This window comes from Mus caroli, chromosome 5 (assembly GCF_900094665.2).
Source record: "Mus caroli chromosome 5, CAROLI_EIJ_v1.1, whole genome shotgun sequence".
NCBI classification, from domain to species: Eukaryota; Metazoa; Chordata; class Mammalia; order Rodentia; family Muridae; genus Mus; species Mus caroli.
In genome coordinates, this window is record NC_034574.1 from 22,748,807 (window position 1) to 22,772,323 (window position 23,517).

Genomic DNA, 23,517 nt, shown 5'->3' on the forward strand with positions numbered 1-23,517 from the left:
GATTTTCTGTGAATGAAAATCTATTTGCCACCTGCATAGTGCCAAGGAGCCCCGTTCCAAGACTTCAAAGACACGAGCCTGCTGCCCCCCAGGGCCACAAGCACCTTCCCTTCGCAGCTAGAGCTTTCCCTTTTTAATTTAAACTTTAATTTTAAACTTTAATTTTGCAAGTCTGGACAAAGTGAATGTCAAGAGCTTGGGTTTCTCCCTCATCAGTGCAGTCAGTAGAAGCTGGCAAGGGACTGTGAGGGCAGGAAATCCAACTCCCCATGAATCTTATACAAGAAGGCCATACGAGGGCTATTGAGACAGCCCTCAGTCATGGGGTAGGTGGCTGTAACTTTAATGACTAAAGGCCTTGGCAGCTTTCTTTGGCTCTCTGCCAAACTATTTGCTGGTTTGGGCAAATATTTTCTGCTCCACCCACAGAGACCCTGCATCATTCCCTTAGTCCAGGAGGGTTAGCAAAGAAGATGCAGTGGACAGTCCAAGGGCACCTCACAGATCAAACTAATTCCACCACTGTCCAGAGGGCCAGCCGGACACACTATGGCCTGAGAGTCTGAAAAAGAACTGAGTGAAGGCTCCTAGGTCAGAGCTTTTCCCTCTTCTGCCAATATCCATGTGTGTGTGTGTGTGTGTGTGTGTGTGTATGTGTGTGTGTGTGTGTATGTATGTGTGTGTGTGTGTGGTGTGTGTTGTACAGGTGTTTGTACATGTGTGTGTATGTGTGCTATAGATCAGAGGTCAATATCAGGCTCTTTCCTCAACAGCCTCAATAGCTCTTCATCTCTTTGTCTCTCTGTGTGTCTCTCTCACTGTCTCTCTGTTTCTCTCTCTCTCTCTCTCTCTCTCTCTCTCTCTCTCTCTGTGTGTGTGTGTGTGTGTGTGTGTGTGTGTGTGTGTGTCTCTCTCTCTCTTTCGTTTTGTTTTATTTTCCAAGGCAGGGTTTTTCTATGTAGCCCTGACTGTCCTGGAATTTGCTCTGTAGGTCAGACTGGCCTCAAATTCACAGAGATCCACCTGCTTCTGCCTCCTGAGTGTTGGGATTAAAGGCAGATGCCACCACTGCCCCTGTTTCACCTCATTTTTTGGAGACAGGGCCTCTCACTGAACCTGGAGCTCACAAATACAGCTACACTGGCTGTCCAGAATGGCTCAGGGATCCTCCCATGTCTACCACCCCATGAGTGGGTGCTGGAGATCTCTGCTCGGGCCCTGGTGCTCACACAGCACTTCACTCCCTGCACCATCTCCCCATCCTTACAGTTCCCATCCTTTCCATCACACCCTTAGCCAGCACTGACTGGGGCCAAAAAGGTAAGAGGTGCCTTGCTGGCCTTGCTCTGGTCTAAAGAAAGGGCAGCCAGAGGTCAGAATGAGTCCCATCTGGGCTGGACCCTTGGTACTGTCTAAGCCTAACGGCTTAGCCTTAGCAAAGCCTTGAAAGGAACGGCAGAGAAAACTTAGCTTTCCCAGGGAGCTCAGTCTTCGAGATGTGCAGTCAGACAGCATCTGTGCTGTCTTTCTTTTCTTTTTAATTGGTTCTAGAGATCCAACCCAGGGCCCTGTGCATACTAGGCCTGTCTCTGCAACTGAACTCCATCCCTGCCCAAGCAGCATCTACTTGTTCAACCTTGTTTCACCCCTCTGTAGAGGTCACTACTCACACAAGCTTTCCTTTTTATGACTTCAGGGGCTTCGGCCTGGGCCATGATAGCCTCACCCCAGCTATGTTGGTGTATCTCCATGACAAGGCAAGAAGAGGTCTTGGGAACACAAGTTGCTGGTGGGAACACATGTTCAAGATGGAATTCCAGAGAGGCTCACCCCATTGCGCAGGTAGTAGATAGAAGCAGATGGATTGGTCCAGCTGCCCACAGGGATGATGGCCAATACATGAAAGCCCAAAGGAAAGGAGAAAAGGACAGGGGAAGAGGTTACACTCACATCTGGAATCTCTCTGCAGGAAGTGACTGAAGAAGTGAGACCAAAGGAACCTTCTCTAATAGATGACAAAAGTGGCCTACCTTCTTCACACCTGTGTACCAGCCTGGGTCAAGGAGAGGGATGCTGTGTCTTTCTACAGTTTTTCTACCTATCTGGGCTCATTCACTAGATGTTAGACGATGTTCACACTAATAGGCACCCGTGGGAGAGCCCTGCTGCAGAGAAGTGGGAGCCAGGCTGGTTTGGTTTACAGTAACTGGTCTATTTGACCATCCAGTGTCTCGGTCTCTTCATCTGTAGGATGGGAAGAACATTGACCTTTGGGGCTAGCTATGTGCTTCCCCCACAGAGTGACAGAGTGATTTCTGGCATGGGCAATTACTGTCACTTATATGGCCCCCATCTTCCTGACACAGAGTCAAATGTTTAGTCTCTCTCGGACCTTTTTTCCCTGTCTGTAGAGTGGACATGTGCAGGGATAGCTTCCGACACAAACCTACCTTGAAAACACATCACCCACACTTCCTCTGGTCCCACCAGTCATTTGAACATGGCCACCATCCAGCCCAGGCCCCAACCATCATCTATACAATATAAGCTGGGTATTTGTATCCTGTAACTTGCTTGGTATTTATGTCCCAGTGGTGGTGGGAAATGGGGAAATCCTTGTTCATCATGCTAGCTCGAACACTGGCAGGCCTGGGGAAGTCTCTTGGGCCAGTGGGTGTAACACCAGGACTGGACCATGGATAGTGCTACTCAGCCATGTTGTTTAAATATCTACTCTGTAATTCTGGACAAGGTTAAGTCTGAGAGCTCTCCCTGAGAAAGAACATAGATGTTGTAGCAAGTTTTGTTGGGAGCTGTAAGTCAACACATTTGCCTATGTCCTGAGAAGGACCTAATAGAATATTTAATGGTCTGTGACAATTTGATAAATATCTGTTAGCTCCTCATAGCAGAAGTCTAGAGAGTTGGCCCCATTTCTCCTAGATAACTCTACTTGGCCATCTCTTCAGCTCACAGCCTTAATGAATGGTTCTGGAACTCAAACAGACACTGTGGTTGCTTTCTAAAGTTCTAAAATCCATCATAGTGCCAACATAGTGCCAACAGTATTCTGGAAGCTCCTCCCTTTAGCGGCAAAGCCAGAGAAACCTATCTTGAAAGAGTCCAACAAGGAGCTGATGCCCAAGGTCAAATAGACCTATTAGCAGAGCAAACTTGCCCTTGGGTGAGACTGGAGTCTGAAGACTGGATCCTATAGTTCAAGGGATGTATGCTCAGTTTGAGCTTCACTCTGATTTTCATTTTCCAAAAGAGCACCTAGGAGGGCTCCACAAGGTTTGCCATCCATCTGGGCACAGTGAAGGGCTCTACAGGCTCTGATGCCAGGGCTCCAGGGTGACTGTAGCCAGGTTAGACACCATGCAGGGTTTCACGGGATCTCAGGACTACACATAGAAGCAGAAAGAGAACAGTGGAGGTTGGATCTCTAGAGGCGTGTCTCCTCAAGTGACAGCCTTTCATAGTCATGCTGCCCCAGGAGCAGTGTACCTTGTTCTCCTATGATATACAATGGAGACGATAGACATACCTGAAATCTCCCATGTAAAGTGCTACAAAGGCCCCTAAGCTGGAGAAGTCCCTAGGTAAAGGTCACAGCTATCAAAGCTGCTGCTAGTTCCATGTTCCACCGCCACTGTCCATACCGCTTCTTGGAGGCCACCAGACAAGTTTGTTCATCCAACTCCCAGAATCCCTAGACTGGATATGTTTTGCTAGAGTTCTGCAGGAATCCATCAGGCTCAAGAGAACAGCTTGGGAGCCCAGCAGGACAGGTAACTGCTCTGCACCTGAGAACAGAGTCACAGGATGTGAAGGAAAAGGAAATGGAGCTATGTGATGGGTGGTCATTGCCTCGGAGATAAAGAACAAAAGCTGCTTTGAATTTCCTGACTCCCTGTGTAGAGATGATGGAACAAGCAAGCCCAGAGGATAGATTCCACACCTCCATCTTTGTCCGGCACCAACAAACTGTACTGGGACAGACACTTGGGTACCAGTCAGCTTGGGTGCTGGATGTTGGTCCCTTTGAATACCTTAAGGGGTGAGGGGACAGACAACAGGAAGTAGTGGGGCTTAGAACAACTTTTCCTGGAAGTCAAAAGCTTGTGCTATTGTGGGGCCCAAGGCTTCTACATGCCCTGATTTCCTGAGCTGAAAAGGTCTTGGTCTCCCTCTGTCTCTGTCTATCTCTCTCCTTTCTTCTCTGCCTCCCTCCCTCCCTCCCTCCCTCCCTCCCTGTGACTCCTCAGTCTTCTAGAGGACAGGAAATTTTAGAATAAAGAAAGCCTGTGGTCAGTTTTACCAGAGGTCTCCAAACTTCCAAGTGTCTACCTAGCTTCACAACCACATACCCATAGCCTCGAAGGCTCTGATGGACTCTGCCAACCTCTTTGGGACCTACTGCAGGGCATTTTAAGAAGAAGGTGTGCCTGACACTGACCTTGGTAGGAGTTTATAGACTAGAGTAGAAGGATGGCTGTGAGTGCCCGGGAGAAAGAGGGAGCAGTGCTGTGGGTCCCTCAGAAAAACCTACAGCCAGTTTCTGTCCAGAGAGGGAAGGTGGTGGGGGCAGGGCTACATTGTCCTGGTCTTCATGCCCTCCACGCAGCCTTAGACACCGGCCCTGTCCCCTCCCCTTGCTCTAGCTCGTGCTGTCTAAACAGGATTTACTGTGCATCCCCTGGTGTTCAAGGTGTGTCGCTGAGGACTGCCAGTGGCTTTTGGGGTGCTATCTTCCATTGAGATGCATATGAGAATCCTGCTCCCACTTCTACCACACAAAGACTGCAAACCTGGTCAGAGGGGAGTGGGGAGAAAGAGAGAAGGGAGATAGGGAGACAGACAGAAAGACAGACTGAGAAGCAGAGAGACTGAGAAGCAGAGACACTCGCCCCCACCCCTAGCACTGGCAACCTAGGTGTGACTTCCCTTGTCTGCAGAAAAAAACTTGCCTGTATCTGCCCTCCACCCCAGTCAGTTTCAGCTAAGGTGGAAGCCCAGAAACTCCTGGCCACTGGGTGTCCTAAAGCTGAATCCCCTCGCTGCCCATACCTGACCCATATTCACATCCATCAGGCCCCACCACAAGTTACTGCCACAGGCTGCTCTTATGGTTACTGGGATCCCTACACCTTCAATAGTGTGGTGTTGGTGTTGGTTGTGGTGGTTTGATTGTTTTGTTTTGTTTTGTTTTTCAGGCTGGACTCCACCCATAAAAGAAACACAGACTGGCAAATGGTTTGTTCTACTAAAAAGCCAAAGGCGTTGGAAGCAAGAGCTTTCATCCATAAAAAAGCGGGACTATTGTGTTACCATACAATTGCCACACTATTGTGGTCTGCTCACTAAAGCAATCAACAATTTGGCCATTTCCTAGCTCACTACAAAATCAGCACCCCAGCTTTCAGAACTCAGGCACCAAAGGATGATAGCGCCTCTGCAGATTTGCCCACTCTTGCCGGCAGCTCCACATAGTAATCACAACGAAAACACAGGCTCTCACTTTCTTCCTTCTCATCAACGGACCCCTGTGACCAGCTACCCTGCCCTCTGAGGACAGTGCCTCCCCAGCTGCCTATGCTCCTGGCAACCAAGCCTTGAAGTCCACAGGCTTGGATTCAACCACTCTGCTTCCTCTCGTGCATTCCAACCCTCTGAATACATATTCATTTATTTATGTTTTTAATGTAGTAAATGGGCAGCTAAATGAATTGCGATTTGTATTTTTTATGGTTAATTTGAAATCTCGCTCTTGTTGGCTAATCCTGTTAGTTGATGGCAAAACAGAGAGAAACTGTTGCCCTTGTCGAGACTCTAACAGGCATTTGATGTTAAATTACAATTGGCCAGAACAAAAGAAGAAGCCGGATTTCTTGGCCCAGCGGCCTGGAGACCAGATGAAAAGATCACATAGCCCAATTCAATCCTCGCCACGCTGCCCATCCACCTCGAATTAGAAAGGCCCATTCGGGCACCCCAGCCCAGCTTGTGAAGGTCCCTGGTGCTCAGCCTTAAAGGAGTGCAGAGCTTTTCTGAGACCAGGGGCAGAGAGGCAAGCCTCCCCATCCTTTTCCAGTCCTTCCTTTGGGAAGCCATCTGGGGAGTAAGATGTCCCTTCTTATTCCTGGACCCCGGCTTCCCCGCTAGCCAAGGTGACCGTTGTGGCGGATCCAGACCATGCTGGCGGGTTTAGAAAGATGGTGGGGGACATCCCTGTATCTCCATATGAGCCTGTAAGCTGAGAAAGGAGCAGCGGGCTCTTTCAGCTACCTGTGCAGGGAAAGGAGGGTTCCCGTTCGCTAGGCGCGCGAGTGAGAGGCAGAGCTGGAGCGTGCGCCAAGGTGTGTTTGCTTGTTGTCGCTGGCGCAGTGTTTCTTGTCCCTAGCGCCAACTACGCGCCATCCCAGTGAGTTTGATTGAAATGCGACCTCAGGAAAGTGTGGAACCGGGAAGAGGGTGCTAGGCGGGAGGGAAGAGGGACGGAACCTGGAGAAAACCGGGAAGGACCAGCCAAAAGTCACTGCAGCGGCTCTGCTAGCTGCTTAGGGACTGCTATTTTGAAATGCGGCGACTGCCCCTCCGGGGCGCAGGATACCAGGGTCAAGTGTCACTTCCTCTGGCGGTCAATCTCCAATATTCCTTGTAATGTTTTTAAATGGACGAATTCATTACTTGGGGACGTGTGAATGGAGAGTGTTGGAGAGTCGGCTTGATCAATAGCGTCTACTGATGGTTCATTTTTCACTGCGGAGAGAGGATCGCGGAGCTGAAGAAAGACCTAATCAATAACGCGCACCACGGACTGGAAAAGGTCATTTAGGGAAGGTGGAAAAGTTCAGGCTCCCGGTGGGCGAAGCCTAATCGCCCCTTGGTTTTCCCTGCGACTCCCTCTACCGTTGTCCTTCTAGCACACTGCCACCAAGAGCTGGCTGCTTAAGGTCAGGTTCAAACACGCTATCCGGACAAGCCCACGCCCAGTGTCCACACTACTCCTGCGAAAACACAGGTGGATTCACCTAAAGGCCACACCTGAGCTTTTAGCAGTTTAGGGGAGAGTCATACGAACACACACACACACACACACACACACACACACACGTCATAGTGTCCGGGATGAGTGCACAGGTGAATCCGGTGATTGGGAAGATTGGCCAGCCAGCCCGCTGTTGTTAACAGAAAAGGTCAAGTAAAATTAAAAGGGAAAATACCTCCAATATCCCTTGCTGTCTTGCCAATAGCTCCCTGGGTCTCCAGTAGGCAAGACTGGGCACATGAAAGGCTTGCCAGGAGCCCTCAAAGGAGGTTATTTCAAGCGGTCCAGCAAATGCAATATCCAGAGAAGGGCAGGCAGTCTTAGCTGGAAATTGAAAGCTGGTTCCTGAGCCCTAATCAAAGGGGGTTGGGGGAGGGAGGGAGGGAGGGAGGGAGAGAGAGAGAGAGAGAGAGAGAGAGAGAGAGAATATGCTATCTACAGATTAACAAGGCTGAAGGACTTGCCTCATGACTGGCCACATTCCTGAATTTGTTGGAAGGAAATGACCTACACTCCATACCTGGCTACCTCAGCATCAGAAGGCGTTTCCTTCCAATTTTGCTGCTTGACCAAATGGAATGGTTGTTTGACCCACCAAAGCCTGTGTTGCTCTGGTTGCATATAGTATAGCTATTGTCTCATCTTACTCTCTCTCTCTCTCTCTCTCTCTCTCTCTCTCTCTCTCTGCTCTGCAGATGCCCACAGTGTGTGGCCTTCTGGGGATTTCGAGAGCTATATGGGGCTCTGAGGAGCAGCAGGCACCATCTGAAAGGTGCATTCAGCCAAAAGTACATATCACGAGTGTGTCTCTGTGTGTGTGAGTGTAAGTTTGAATGTGTGTAAAAGTGTGGATGTGTGTATGGGTGTGCACGAGTGCACGGTGGTACTTTCTATGCCTCTTCAAGGAACAGAGACCAGGCTTCCTTTTGGCCGAGTATGAAAGCTACTCTAGATCTTCAGAATCACTGGCAGCCCTAGCCCCATACCCCATCTTTGCTTCCTCTGAGACAGGATAAAATGGAGAAGAAATATTGCCATTTAGTCAAAACCCAACTATTGACCTGGTTGTTCTGGATGCTGCCATCTTGCTTGGCCACCTTGTAGGTTGGCACTCCATGTGGGGTGTGTTCAGATGTGCCCAAATCTGCAATATTCACGAGACAGGCTTGACTTCAGCAGCAGGATTCACAGTGTTTTGCACTGCAGAAAGTGTTCCCTTGGTGCCTGATCAGGTGGAGCATGGCAGAGATGTGATTCTCTTTGCTTGTGTTCTCCTCGTTAGGTTGAAATTGGAGGTGGTGGTAGGGAGATCAATTTGCTAGTTTCGAAAGGTTCATTTAAATATGTTAATAAGATAAAATGAAAATCGTTTGCAAATTAGACCTTAAACTTTCTCACAAAAATTCATCTTTTAAAGAACAACCATTTTCTGTAGAGCATTCTTTTTACCTGATTTGTTCTAATCGAGCTTCATGAGTTATATGTCCTTATTCAAGTGTAGCACTTTTTTTTATTTATTTACACATATTGACATTTCTCCTGGGAGTATAGTGTGTCAGGACAAGAGGCAAATGCCCGCCCGTTTTAGGGGCAGGTTCTTATAACAACAGCCCCATTCCTAGGAACCTCACTCAAGCAGAAAGAATCCGTTTCTGTTCGTTAACATTTTTTGAGCCAGAAAATTAAAAACAAATATTTAACTTCCCAATTTGGAATTCAGGTGGGCATTGACGGCTAAACTTTTGCAATGCATACTCAATGAACTAAACACAATCTTTACTAGCCAAATAAAACTCCGTTCCCATGGTTCAAAAACAAGTTAGAATAAACCAAAGAATGGATAAAATTCATGGAGAATGTCCACGGTGGGAGCTAACATGTTTGAACTTGGCCAAGAGACAGCTTTTGGACACTGCTCAATTCAGGGGCATTGATACATCTAATAAAGCTATATTTAGAACAGATAAATACTAAATAAACATGGACACTGACAAACTTATTTATAGCTTTCATTTTTTTTTTCTCTTCCAATGCAGCTTGTTCACCACAAACATGGTGGAATGACAAAGCTTCCTGAGAATGTTCTTATATGGGGCTCTCCGCCTGACCACCACTTCCCCTGTGCAGGATGCCAGTTGGAAGCAGGAATTGAATCCACCAGAGTCCATCTATTGTTGGGAGCTTCTGGTTCTGGTGCTATATTCTTGTCAGTTCTCTTATTTCTCCAGTTTTTCTTTTATATCTTGTCAGCACAATTAACAGCTCTGATAGTTCTCTCCCCAACAAAAATAAATCTGTAAAATTTATCTCTAGATAAATCTCTAGAGCCAGGTACCTGAGGTTCAAGACTGATAAGGAGCAGGGATTCCAGGAAGCACCATCAGGGAGCTTGGCTCCCTGAATTTGGCATCCACTGAGCAGCACCTCCAGCCATCAGCTTCTCATCCAACGAGGTCCCTGCAGGAGCATCCTCAGCTGAGTCCAGAACCTGGATTTCCACGGATCATTCAAATTTGGGTCCTTGTGTCATGACTACTGAACTGGAAGCTGCTAGTACCCAAGCCGATAAAGGCACAAATCCAGTGGTCTTGTTAGCAGTGTCTGTGAGTTGGGCATGGGAAGGCACACACACACACACACACACACACACACACACACACACACACACAGGTCCAGATCAGTAAAGTAAGGCAGGAAAGTTCAAGTTCAGATAAGAGGAGCAATCCATGTATGGGTTACCCTCTCCAGCTACTCAGGCCCAGCAGCTGGAACACCAGAGCCTTCCTTCTCCAGAGAGTGCATAGCTTAAAGGTCAGGAAGAGATAGAAAAGACAGGCCTTTTTAAAGCCTTTGGAAACAACTAACTTTTAAATGAGCCTCTACTATGTAACCAGAATAGAGTTTAGACCAAAGAGATCCTGGTCTCATCCTACTTCCTAGAAGATAACAGAGCCTAGAGCTCTGAGCCTTAGCAATATACTAAATTATCGATTAGTTTTTAAAGAGGCACCCAACCATGAATTAGCAACCCACACCATTAAAATGTGGGATCAGCAATATTTGGTTTTGCAGAGCCCATTACTTCTTACACACACACACATCTATATTAAATATGGAAAAGAAAAAGAAATTGGAAAGAGAAACAAAATATTTGGATCTCTCTCTCTCTCTCTCTCACACACACACTAATAAAATTGTTATTAACACTTTTCTCAAATCACCCAGAGAAAGCCACAGGAATGTTCTGCCCAGGAATCCTGCAGCTTCTCTGCTACACAGTGCCGGGCAGCGAGAAGAAACACAGGCAAAACCACACTCAGTTCAAACAAACCTGTGTCTCCCACAGCAAGGAGACCGGCTGTCTGGGATCTGACAGCCCTGAAGACCCTGTCTGCTGCAGCTTCCCGGGAATCTGACAGTCTGGGGGGGGGGGGAGTCACCTATCTACATTTACAGAAAAAGACACTGAGTCTGAAACCTAAAAGGGAATCCTCCTGGCCTCTCACTTTCTCACCAGTTCCTCAGAAGGGGAAACTTTGATCAACCTGCACTTTCTTCTCCTGTGGAGCTGAGCTTCCCACAGACCCACATTCCACTCTCAACCAGAAAGGCAAAAACATTCCATTTTAGAATGGGTTTTGTCCCTTTAGTTTTCAGCCTAGAGAAAACCTTCAGAAAGCCACAGACAAACTTGATAGCTTCCAAATGCTTTCCGAAATGTCCTTGGCTACTCGGGGAGCTAGCTACAGCCCTCTGCCCCGAAAGTTAATTGCAAACTTAAACGATTATAAATTCTCTCTTGCCTCGCCCCAAAGACATTGTGTTAATTTATAACACGCACAAGAGCCTGATTAACAAACCCAGACTAAATTTACATGTGGCAGAAAGCAACAGATTTAGTTTTAAAATAATAAACGAAGCAGATTTTTGCCAATTCTTCTCTCCCGAGGTTTGATGATCTATGATCCCTGCTCATAAGTTTTTAAACACCCGACTCTGCCTGGATATTTTTTTTAAAAATGAATCGATTTGTAGTCCTAGCTGCGTTTGCCTGTGGGGAAGGCGGCCGCGTTTGCAGACACCTCAGCAGCGGGAGCGGGGTGTCCTTCTATCAAAGAGACGCCAGGGGGCAAGAAGCTTAACAAAGGCCGCGCTTGGCGCACTTCCTTTATCTACCCGTGCGTGTCACCCGTTACAGGGCGAGATGTCATTTTGCAAGGTTATAGTCTCCAATCCCACACAGCCTTCTGGCTCATCATTTACCTCTTGGGCACAAACAAACAGCCTCTTTAAATAAAACCAGAGAAGGGAAGCAGATACCTGTGTACAATTAAAATCACAAAAGCAAGCCAGAGCGTACTGAACCTTGCTGGTAATCCGACTTACCTTGCTCATACTTCGGCCTAATCCTATTTTCTCCTCTCTCTACAATGAATCTGCAAGGCCACGTTTTTTCCTGTTCTTCCAGAGGGTAGTTGACCTAGGTGGTTGGGCTGAGGGGTGCTGACCCCCAAAGTGAAGAGATGCTCGGTGGGCAGGCTTCCTGTCTGCCGGGCCTGGAGGTCCCAGTGCAGAGGCTGCTGTGCCAGACAGAAAGCAAACGAAATCACTCAAGGGAAACTTGGCTGGAGACAAAACACATTCAATTTCCTGACGACCTCGCTTTCTCTACCGAATTATTTGCTTTTACAAAGACACATTAAACAAATTAAACACCATCACCACCACCCCCAAAAGGAGTTCTCTGGCTCAGAAAATAGCTTCGCTTAAAAAGGGCGGGTATGGTAATAATAATAAGAAACGAAAGAAAACAACACGTCAGGTCGTTAAAAGAAACTCTTTTTGACACCTCAAATCCTGGCAAATTTGTAACGTCATCCTTCCTACGCAGCTCAAACAATGGGACCCTGTGCTAATGTCAGCGACAGTCCAGAAAGCTAGCACACAGGCTTATGTGGGAATATTTTCACACCTTCTCCTTCCAAACCTCAGCCGCCCCCCACCCCTCTCCCGGGGCTGATCCAGGTTTCAGTCTGGCCCCTCCAGATAAGTCTGGAAAAGGAGATTTGTTCTGAGGTGGGTGGGGTGAGGCGCGGCGCACAGCGGGGAAGGAGCCAAATATTGCTACCTTTGTATTTTAGGGTTTTATTTCTTTACTATCCCCCCTCAGCTCTCACCTCCCAGTATCGTTTCTCTTTGAAATGTCATGAACTTGGCGCTTTCAGACCAAACCTCCGGGCTCAGGCCTGAGACAATGGGATTGTCAGAGGGCCAGCACCAGCTTTTTCTGCGTGTTCACAGAGCGTTAAGCCTTTATCCCACGAAATGGCTCCGTGTGACCAGGTCAGACAAAAGCCAACCTCTGTCTTCCTCTCTGAGGGGACCTGGGCTGAGCCCCGTGTAGAGTGGTGCTGCTCTGGGGAGGGGCTAAAGGCCGCGGAGCCGGGTCCCTGGCGCAGTAGCCTGAGCAGGGCAAGGCTGCCGGTCTGCCTTCTTTCACCCAGACTCGGTGGACAATTGTTTCGGAGCTCCGAGGCTCCAGTGTCTCTCCTCTTAGGCCCGTGCACTTGGTCCATTCAAACCGGCAAAGGGTGCCCTGGCACTACTCTGCAGCCTCTGTCCCGGGGATACACTTCTCCAGCATCTGACCTTCTCTCCACCCGCACGCCCGCCCGAGGCTGCAGGTCCTGGGTGTGTTGGGCATGGTGGGGTGGGTGAACCATGGTGCTTGTGTGGACCACGAACATCACACACAGGAACCACGAGCTTGTCTGTGTGTGCACGGGTGGTTTCAGTGTGCCTGTGGAAGGGGCAGGACGAGTTGGCTGAAGGATGAACCTGTTTTGGGTTCCCATGGATCTTACTGGAACTTCGGGAGTGTGGGTCCCTGGCGCGGTGAGTGACTGGGGCTCTCAACAGCTCTCTTCTACAAGCTCTCAGTTGAGTGGCAAGGGCAGGGACCAGAGAGTGTGCGGAGTGTGGTCTGTGCATAAGGTGGGGCACTGGGGTCCCACTGCAGCCATCAGGGACTGCACTGGGCAGGCCTTGGACATTGCACCTTCTAAGTGCAAAGTAGACGACAAGGCAAGCAGGAACAAAATGGAGGAGGTTGCTCACAAACTCTAAAGGATGGGGACCCTAACAAGGGGAAATAGGATATTTCTTCCAGCCTGCTCCGAATTGAAATCCCTATAGGGAGGGAAGAAGATGGTGACCCTGGAATACTTACAAAGACAACAGGGTTCCCTAGCTAAGGCAGACTAAGGTTTCACTGAGAGCTGCCCAGGATTTTGAGTTGGGGGTGAGGAGGGAGTTGAAGTCAGAGGATAGAATCACAGACTCACAGCTGTTGATTGCCTGGGAGGCCAGGCTCCTCAGTTTGCACTTTCTTTCCTGCCTTGTTGCAGGTTAGAGCTAGAAGGGACAGACAGTACCTGAGCTTGTCTAGTTCTCACAACAGGAGGAGGAGGGTGGTGGGGGAGCAGGACTCCTGCTCCTGCACCCTTGCTTCCCAGAGTAGGGCCGCACAACTTGAGAGGTCAGTTGGCTTCCTCCTTTGCAGATGGGAAAGCTCTTCTCTACTCTGAGCAACCAACCCTTAGCTCCAGGCTGCATGAGCTGGGCCCCCCTGCCACACAGGAGGGCACCTAACTAATAACCTGTATGGCTCTTTGGCTGAGAGGTGATGACCTAGCTGAGGAGCTACCAACAACAACTGGCTCCTCCCTTGTCAGAAAGACCCAGGAACCAGCTTCCCTCAAAGCTCTAAGGTAGAAGCACCCCAGGGACCCTGAGGTTACCTGGTGATGTTGACGGCACCCTGGTGAGGGAGGCTAGGGGCTCTATTGTTTTTAAGTGTTCAAAAACCATGGACACAGAGTCTTTTTTTTTTTTTTTGCCTTGTACCTGGCCATCTGTGCTATGTTGGGCAGCCAGTGCCCTCTCCTGTTTTGTGAGGCCCTGGTCACTGTCCCCCTGTTGCTCCTCCCTCTTCCTATGTCCAGGGTAGGACTTCTGGCGCCTCCAGGATCCTTACAGACAGTCTGCAGGTGCTACAAGCCAGCCTTGCCTTCTGCATGCCAGTGGCATGTTCTCTACAGACCATACTTCTTGTTTCTCTGTTCCCTGGTAGACAGAGCCTCCCACAGCCTCAGGCTGTAGGTGCTTTAGAGGAAAGTAAGGCTTTCCTGACCAGGTTTCCTCCCAATCATGAAGGATTCACCAATGAATTAAGCCTTTTGCCTGGGAACTGCCAAGACTTAACATAGGGAAGCAGGGATTCAGAAAACCCTTTCTAACCTCCATCCCATGGGCAGGGAACAGAAAAGCAGTTTGGTGACAATATGTAAGGAAAAGTGTAGATTAAGTCCCAGACAGATGGCCTCCGATCCAGAGCACACTCAGTGTTCTAGCAGGTGTGTGCTGGGTCCAGATGCTGCTTCAATGCCTTAAGTCACAGGCAGACTTCGGGCTGTGGGCAGCCTGCTGAGGCGCCATCGGAGCAGCACATCTTTGCCTCTCAAGGACTTGGCTGGGCTTTCATGGCTTCTGTGGCCCTGGTTGCTATTTCTTCCCCCTTCTAGAATCTTCGTGCTCAGGGCTCACCCTGATGAAAACAGACAATGATGGAACTGTTTAGGGATAATGAGCCTGGTTTTGTGTAGCAGCTGAATAAATGAATGTATAGGGATCCATGACCATTGCAACTAGTAGGCAGCAAGCACTCTGAGCCAGGGGCCGCTCCACACACTTGCAAACACACCTCTGATTTTATCACGCACCAGTGAGGGGGATGCCAGGTGCTGCTCCACTCCACAACAGGGATGAGAATCACCTAAGAGGTGCACCCGGGACTCCTGGATGTCTGTGAGGGTTTCCAGAGGTGTAACTGAGGAGAGGAGAGAAGCCCCTCCCTGAATGTGGGCAGCACCATCCCAGGGCAGAGGCCTGGGCAGAATCAAAAGGAGAAACACAGTGGATCCTCAGCACCCTTGCTCTGACCATAGATGGAGTATGGCCAGCTGGCTCACACTGCTGCCACCTTCCTGCCCATGATGGCGGAGCTAGAATAAACCCTTCTTCCCCAAGTTGCTTCTCAAGTATCTTCTTCTATTCTTGAGCATATCGTATATGAATACAATTAAATATGATCATATCTGTCTCCATTTCATCCCTTCCAACTGTCCCCACGCTGGGTGAGGAGTTACCTCCACGAGCACAGGTGATTCAAGAGGTAAGGGGGCCTTAAAAATTCTGTAAGTTTCAAAAACTTCCTGAGACTCTTGAGTTGTGTTCATTTTCTGAGTCTAGGAAAATTCATTTACTTTTTGAGTCTTATATGGTTCCTCCTTCTTGAAGAAGGGAAAAGTCCCTTTCTGAGAAATAGCAACAAAAGGGATATACTCCTCTACTCAAATTAAAGAGCCCTGTGGAAGCCACATACAGTCCATGCTGCTGAACTAGGAGCAAGACTAGGTGGGCCCTAGTCTGTCAGGGAAGTTTAAACCAGCTTCTTTAAGAGCTTGTTAGCTCCAGGCACTTGGCATTTCTTGTCTGAAGAAGCAGCTGTACTCCTACCAGCATGGGCTTTCTGTGGGGTGCTGCTGCTGTGGCCAGAGGGTCAGTTTAATTCTGTTTAATCTGCCTGCTGTGCTTCATCCCATGCCCTCAGTTTGAACAAGGTGTCCTTGCTGCAGATTCAGCTTCTGTGGAGGTAAGGCCTGTTAGTCCAAGGCTCCTCAGGCCAAGAGGCCATTGGATGGGAAGATGTGCGGTGGCGTTTACTTGAACTATAAAGTAGATTAAGATAGAAGTAAAAAGCACAAGCCCATTGTCTACAATAAAGGCAGAACTTGGGCCCAGTGAAGCTTTGGCATCATTGGCAGAGTGTGAAGAGGGGCACTGTGGAGTTTGGGGATGGAATGAGACTTTACTCTGACACTTCTGAGGTTCAGACACCATGGCCATCAGACACCGTGGCCATCAGGCACTGTGGGATGGCCATCGCCCTGCTCAGCACAGCCCATTGTACAGAAGAAGACACAGGGTACAGTGATTGCCCATTGTGTGCTCATTGACTCATCTCACTGCTCTCACTGAACCACACTTGTGCTACTTAGGATGGCCTGAGGTTTTTCTGGTTAGGAAGGCAAAAGCACCCTCAGGAAGGCAGGAGAAAGGAGGAGAAGGGGATAAAGGATGTCCTGGTACAATGGAGTTTGCTAGCCAGGTGGGAGTTCCAGAAAAGGAGGCAGGTCTGGCCTCTCTTGGGGCAGAGGATGCCCTCTGCAATAGGGACACATCTGTCTATCTGTTAGTCTCACTGTTAGACTGTAGAAGCCTTGGTCCTTATCTGAGGGCCCTCACTGCCCCTACCAGCTGCTTGTGACCCCAGAAATAGCTGCCAACGGTAGAAATGGTTGCCACCCTCTTCTTTTCCCCAGACTCTCTGTGTCCTCCTGTGTCTAGTCCTCTAGAAACGCCAGTACTCCCTGGCTCCATGGTCACAGTCCTCACCTACATCCATCAAGAAGGTGTCCCTGCACCAAGTGGGTAGAGCCCTGGTGACTTATTGCGGGGGGGGGGTCCTTAGCCTCAACACCTCTTAAAAGAAGGAGGAGAAGAGAAAGGAAGAAAGGAAGAGGGAGGGAGGGAGGAAGGGAGAAAGAGAGGAGAGAGAAAGAGGGAGGGAGAGAGGAAGAGAGGAAGGGAGAGAGCAGGAAAGAGAGAGAGGAAGGGAAGAAGGGAGAGAGAGAAGGAGGAGGAGGAAGAGCAGGAGGAGAAGGAAGGAAGGAAGGAAGGAAGGAAGGAAGGAAGGAAGGAAGGAAGGAAGGAAGGAAGGAAGGAGAAACCAGGTTCTTGACTCCATTAATTCAGTGCCAGTTTTAAAACAGGAGAACACAAGTCATGTGGTCTGGGGATGATTTGCAAATTTCTTGCACCTCCACCCCTTTGAGCCTGATAAATATTTGACTCAGGGCTGGGCTGCCAGGCTGTGGTGCCTGGTGCTCTCTGCAATCTCCCTGGTAGCTGAGGAACCTGTGGCTGAAAACAGGATGCATTATTAATCCTCCTCCTAGGCTGTGGGAAAAGAACTCCCCACCATTTTAAAGACTCTGGCAGACTGGCGGGAGCTCCTCAGAGCGGAGCGGGCAGGATTTGTAGCTTGGCGGTGGACTGTGAACCTGGAGCCCGCTGGCAGGTCAGCACAGCGGCCTCGTTCACAGTGTCACACTCCTGGTCTCATGCAATGGGAAGATATATGCTCTATGCTTTTCATTTTGTGATATTTCCCAGGAGAGATCAAGCTGTGAGTTTTTCTGGTTAATGATTTTTCCACTCAAACATAAACAATTTATGAAGGCACACTGTTCCCAAGAAATAATGTAGAACCTGTTTGAATTTAAATGTTGGTGTGTGTGTGTGTGTGTCTGGGGGGGGTGTCAGTTCTGCCTTTACTGAAAACCATGTTAATGTGTTGGCCCATCTCCTTGTCTCTTCTATATGTCAAAGCTGGTTTTGCTGAGAACCCTGTGTGAGTCACAGATGCCATTCCCACGGAAGCTCTGGGCCAGGCTGCTACATCTGAGGGCATACTCTTTCCAATACAAATGAAGCTAAGGGGAAGCTCAATGGTGAGCAAGAAACTGGGACTTTTTGTTGCTTAGCTCAGACCAAAGAGCAGCCGTTACAGTTTCTGGAATGGTTTCAGCCCTGACAGTCCTGTGACACCCTCATCATCACCTTCTGTGCAGTTTCAGGGACTCCAACACCTGGCCTCTGTGGACACCAGGCATTCACACAGTGCACCGACATACATGCAGGCAAACACTTAAACACAATCAAATGAAATATTGAAACAATAGGGGCTGGAGAGACAGCTTACAGGTTAAGAACACTGGCTGCTCTTGCCGAGGACCCAGGTTGGATACCTAGCACCTACATGGTAGCTCACAACCATTGCTATTTCCAGTTCCAAAGAATCTGATTCCCCTCTCCGGCCTCTGTAGGAAGTGTAAGTATATGTATGGTACACAGACACACATGAAGGCAAAACACTCATACACATGAGCTAAAAATCCTTTTAACATAAATGAATAAGGAACCACGCATACCGAGTGTGCGTATCTGTTCGCGTGGAAGCACACACTTTATGCAGGGCACATAGAAACAGGTTTGTTACTTGAGGAGTTCTACTGGATTCCAGGTCTGAAAACAACTATTTGAAACTCAATTTTAAAACCATGATGTTTCTCTAGACACTCTACTTTATGTTGTTACCTCTAAGGTGAGCTCAAATTTTCCAAACTCTCTTTCCTTAGCTCTCAGGGTTCCATCAGAGGAAGGAAGGCTTTCCCTGACACGGACCACGGCCCCGAGTCATCTGTCCTCTAGGAGGGCCTTGATGCAGAGGGACATCCATTGCTCATGCACTGGCTTTGGCAAGACTTGTCCTGACTTACTTTGAGAAAGCTGAAGTCTCATGTTTAATCTTCATTAGGCAACCTACAGATTGTTCTGTAAGGAATCTCTGAGGACTTCCTTCCCTGTGCAGACAGAAGTCCTGGAGCTTCATGCAGAAGACTATCAATTTCCCATCTTCCACCAAATACGGATGAATGTGCCTGTCACATTCCTGAATCTGGCTAACTTGAACTATCAGCCCGAACACCAAGACGGAGCGTGCATCTGGTCTTGTCATCTTAATAATATCACCCCTGACTGGTGGCTTGCCAACTGTTATAGGCGTGGATCTGAGGCCAGAGGGTACCTGCTGAAATTTTCAGGTTCCTGTGTCCTGGGACAAGGAATTGGACCAGGGCCACATACATAATGATTAAAAATAGAGACAGTTTATTAAGAAAGAAACAGGCACTCTCAGGAATGGAGGTGGGGCAGAAAGCTGGGAAAGGTCGGAAACTCTAAAGCCCTGAGCAGTAAGATTCCTGAGCCTTTCTAAGTCATTTACATAGGTCATCTCTGGCATTGGGAGATCCCAGCTGGACATCATGGAGGGGTTCTCTTGTCTGCTATTGTTACAGGAAGCCTGTGATTGGAGTGGGATTCTCTGCCACTAGTTTCTTCTGTGTATTGTTAACCCTATTCAGCCTCTGTACCTTCCCTCTCTGCACTATCCTCCAACCTCATCCTGTATTCTCCTTAAATAGTACAAATGTGAGGACATGCAAGGGCCAGGCTAGAGATGCTGAGAGGCAGTGAAATGCCTTCTCCTGCCCTGCATCTTGCCCTCTCTCTGCCCCAAGAGCCTACACCATGGGCCATGAGTAGGGGTGGCTGGAGCAGCACGCTTGTTCAACCACTGGTACAATGCAGACCCTTTGTGAAGGTATCCTCAGTAAGAACAGCACAGGGCATCCTCCTCGTGTGGCTAGGGCTGGCAGCTCTGGAAGGGGCAGGGGAGGCTTGAGGCATCACCTGACAAAGGCTTCTTGTGCAGCAGATACTCTGTCTCTAGGCTCTCTGTATAGCCAGCTGACAAAGACTATGATGTGATGTTTACATTAAATGTAGCACCAGGAGAGAAACCTCACCTGGTGCTGACCTTTGTGCCACCTCTGCCAGTCACTCTCCTTCCCTCTCCCTGTCTCTACCACTAAAGGCAAAATACCCTTGCTTACTCTGAGACCTAGGGAAGTAGCCACGCCCATGCCGAGTGTCCAATATGTAAGCTCAAGCTTTCTTAGAAACAGGGAGCATGGAGTATAAGGGGGAACAGTAGTTCTAAGAATTACCAACTAGAGGCTTCAGCCAGCTGTAGATGAGTGTGCTTTCACTGTGGAGTGCACCGTACTACGTCGGAACCCTGCTGTTCCCCAGCCACAAGGTGCTGGACCACATACTTAAGTCATTGAGGCTTCCATTTCGAGTTAGATGCTACCAGATCACAGGATCTAAAGCCTCACTTGATAGGTCGATCGATGGCTCACTCCATGGCAGGGATACTCAGAATCATTGTGCCTGTGATGTCTCACCTTGCTATTTCTATATCGAACTTGGACTTGAGACCCCCACTCATAGGAGCATGTTCACTGAGCACCTACTGTGTGTGTGCTGCAAACACCTAATGTCTATTGCTACAGGCAGATACAAAGGTAGAGGCAAAGCACACATAGCTTCATCCTGGGAAAGCCCACAGGTCATGTGAATAAGGCAGAAGACACGTCCACGTGACAAGTATATATCCAGGGCATGACCTGCATAAGATGCCTGGGGTGTATGAGATTTGTCCTTCTATTGGACGACAAAGGGGGACATGGATATATGAAGGACACACAAATGAGATCAGAAAGAGCAGCGTGGGCTGAGGGACAGCTGGCAAGCATTCAGAGCTGAAGGTCAGGGATTGTGTTTTATAGATGTAGAGCCAGGATTCTGTTCTGTGAAAGAGGCAGAACTAGGTTTTTGATCAGAGAAGGGGTTGGTGGCATCTTGATCTAAGATGCCAAATACAAAGTAGGAGCAACTGGGGCTTGGGACACACTTCTAATCTGATGATACAGTGGGCAAGAGCTGAAACCAGAATGAAGTTTTCTGCTCAGAGTCTGCTGCCATCTGACCTCTTGATGCTCATTCTCCAGGACCCTAAAAAGGTCTAGTCCATGCAGGAAAGTATGTCCGTAATCCTCTGCTTAGGCCCATCTCCTTCTGCCTCCTAAGCCCGCCTCCATGGAGCTGGCTAGTGGTCCATGCATGCTTTGTGGCTCCCACTCTGGTGCCTGAGCCACAGAAGTTCTAGCACATCTGTTCCTGGCCCACGGCCAGAGGTGTCTTTGCCTAATCCACATAGTCTCAGAGTGGAGACACAGGTGTCCTGGCTACTCAGAAGCCAGGTTGCTGCTGCTGTTGCTGCTGCTGAGCACTGGAGAGCTCATGTCTACCAAGCTTATGCCAGTTCTTGTCAGATGAACTATTTAAAAAATAAAACAGAAGCTACAGAGCTTTCCTCTTACCCATGCCGGCTAATTCCCCACCCAGACAGTACTGAGCCCTGCCTTTGTTATTTTTTTTTTTAATTATAAAGTTTAGCATCCTTTTTATCTGAGCCCTAGAGTGATGAGACCACACAGTCCATGTAGTCAGGTGGGTGTACATGGCAAGGAAAGGCTGAATGCCGACACACTATGTCCTGTACAGGATGGCAGAACAGCTTAAAGTTTTCTCACTCTAGTGGGATGGCACAAAATTTAAAACACTTGCATATTTATTCTAGAATCTTCCACGTAATATTTTCAGGCATAATTGACCAAGGAAAACAAAGCCAGGGGGAAAGAGACTCCTAGAGCTCAAAGAAAGGCTACAGGAGAAGCAAGACAGAGCCTGCCCATGAATCCTCCTTACACTCTTCCACTCTGTCTGACTCCTGGAACCTGTCCCATGGCCCCAGCCTGCTTTCGTCCCCTGCTCCTGTCCCTTCTGCATTCGTCCTTGCTTGCTTATTGTCACTGCATCTCCACACCCATCCAGACATGATCAGACATGAGTTGGGCTGTCATGGGAAGTGAGTTTTCTAGCTGTTGAGTCTACATCTAGAAAGACACAGCCCTGTGTGTTGTTTGGTTGACTCTAGCTTGTGATGCTATACTGAGTAGATGCAAAACTGCCTCTCACCCAAAGAGAGAGGAAGGCCAGAAGAAAGGGGGACAAATTTACCTGCACCTCTTTAAACCCAAACCCTCTACCTGCATTTATTCATCTCAAAGACCAAGGGCTCTTGACTGCAGGTGGCAGAGGGTATCCAAACAGCTGTGACTGTCACTAATCCTAGAACTGAGACCACCAAGGCACAGGTGGAAATATTCCATGGCTGCTGTGGAGCCTTTTGTTCATACATAAGGAAACTGAGATTCATGAAGTTGGGTCCCACCAAGTACTGGGCAGCTGGTGAACTAGCAGCAGGTTGGAACTTTAGGCCTCCTGTATGCCATCTAGGCCTCAGCCCATCACCCCGGTCTCTGGCTGTTCATTCTCCACCTTCTGTATTCTGACCCACTGCAGCAGGGACTGTCCCTGTCAGAGTCTGTAGCCTCTCTCCTCCTTATCTTCTGTCTACAGGACATCCCAGTATACCTCCATAGCCTGCTTCTTTAAGGCATATTCTGAAGGTTCTAGAATTTTCTAAGAAGAGACAAGTATGCAGCAGGCATCTGAATAATCATAGAGTTTCAGAAACCCAAAATTTTACCCAGATATGAATTTTTCTCAAAGTAGTGATGGGTGCTTCTGTTAATGAAGAGAGGAAGAGTCCTAGGGACATGGAGACACCTGATCTCAAGCAGCTCAGAAGAAAAGGCACCACCCCCTACTGTGCTTGGGCACTGTTACCCAGGAAGCCTGCATCTTTCTCCCAGTCAGTGAGGGAGAGCTGGGACCTTGTTCTAAATTCCCAGAGCCTTGCACAATGTCAGGCTTGTAGTGTACACAAGATGCCATCCCCTTGTCTACAATCACACTGGAGCTGGTCTTTGGGCACCAGTCTATTCCTGCTATTCATTAACTCTGGGCACCAGGGTTCCCTTGTGTGCAAGGACATTTAAGAGCTCCCACCTCAGGTAGCCCCTATGAGGAGGAAGGAAAGAGTATAAAATTCATCTTGAGAGCACTCCGCCCCCCAAATCCCCTCGGCCCAGAGCAGGAAAGACGGGTGGGAGACAGTAGTTCTGCTCCTGAGTCTGCCAGGCTCCAGGCCCTGCTGTCCCAGGGCTCCCTGTATGGCTGGAGGGGGCTATGCCCATGTTCCAAGAGTAGAATGGAGGTCCAGAAAAGCTGACACACCTGATTCTCTCCAGGAACAGCGGCCTGGAGGCAACACTGCCTATCCATCTTGTCATCCCTACTTACTGCCCAGCAAGTCTTGTGAGCAAAGTCATAGGAAGAAAGAAGCTGGAACTGGACCCTGGGAACAGAGCAGATTTACTGTTACCCTCAAAGCAGAGGCAGAGATCAGCTGCTCACACAGCCCCATGGCCTCGCCAGCTCACACTTTTACAGTTCCAAATTCACCTTTGCTGTGGAGTCCATGCCTCAGCCTGCTCATTCATTGAGTTCTTAGGTTCTTTCTCCTTACAGGCATTCTCGGAGTCTGAGGAAAATGAGTCACAGCAGGGTGGTGCTTTCTTAGTGTCTCAGCCTGAGTGTCAGGAGGCCAGAAGAGAGGGTAAGCATCACTCCAGGGCCACCCACACCTGCCTGCTAACTCCTATCACAGCCCCACTCCAGTCTAGCCTGTGTTTTGAACTTCACTTTTTTTCTTTACTTCTTTTTAATTTATCTTTTTTCCATGTGGATTGGTGTTTTGCCTGTATGTCTATGTGGAAGTGTCATATCTTGGCGTTAGTGACAATTGTGGGCCACCATGTGGTTCATGGGATATGAACCCAGGTCCTCTGGAAGAGCAGTCCTTAGCCACTGACTCATCTCTCAAGCCCCTTGGACTTTCCTCTTAGACT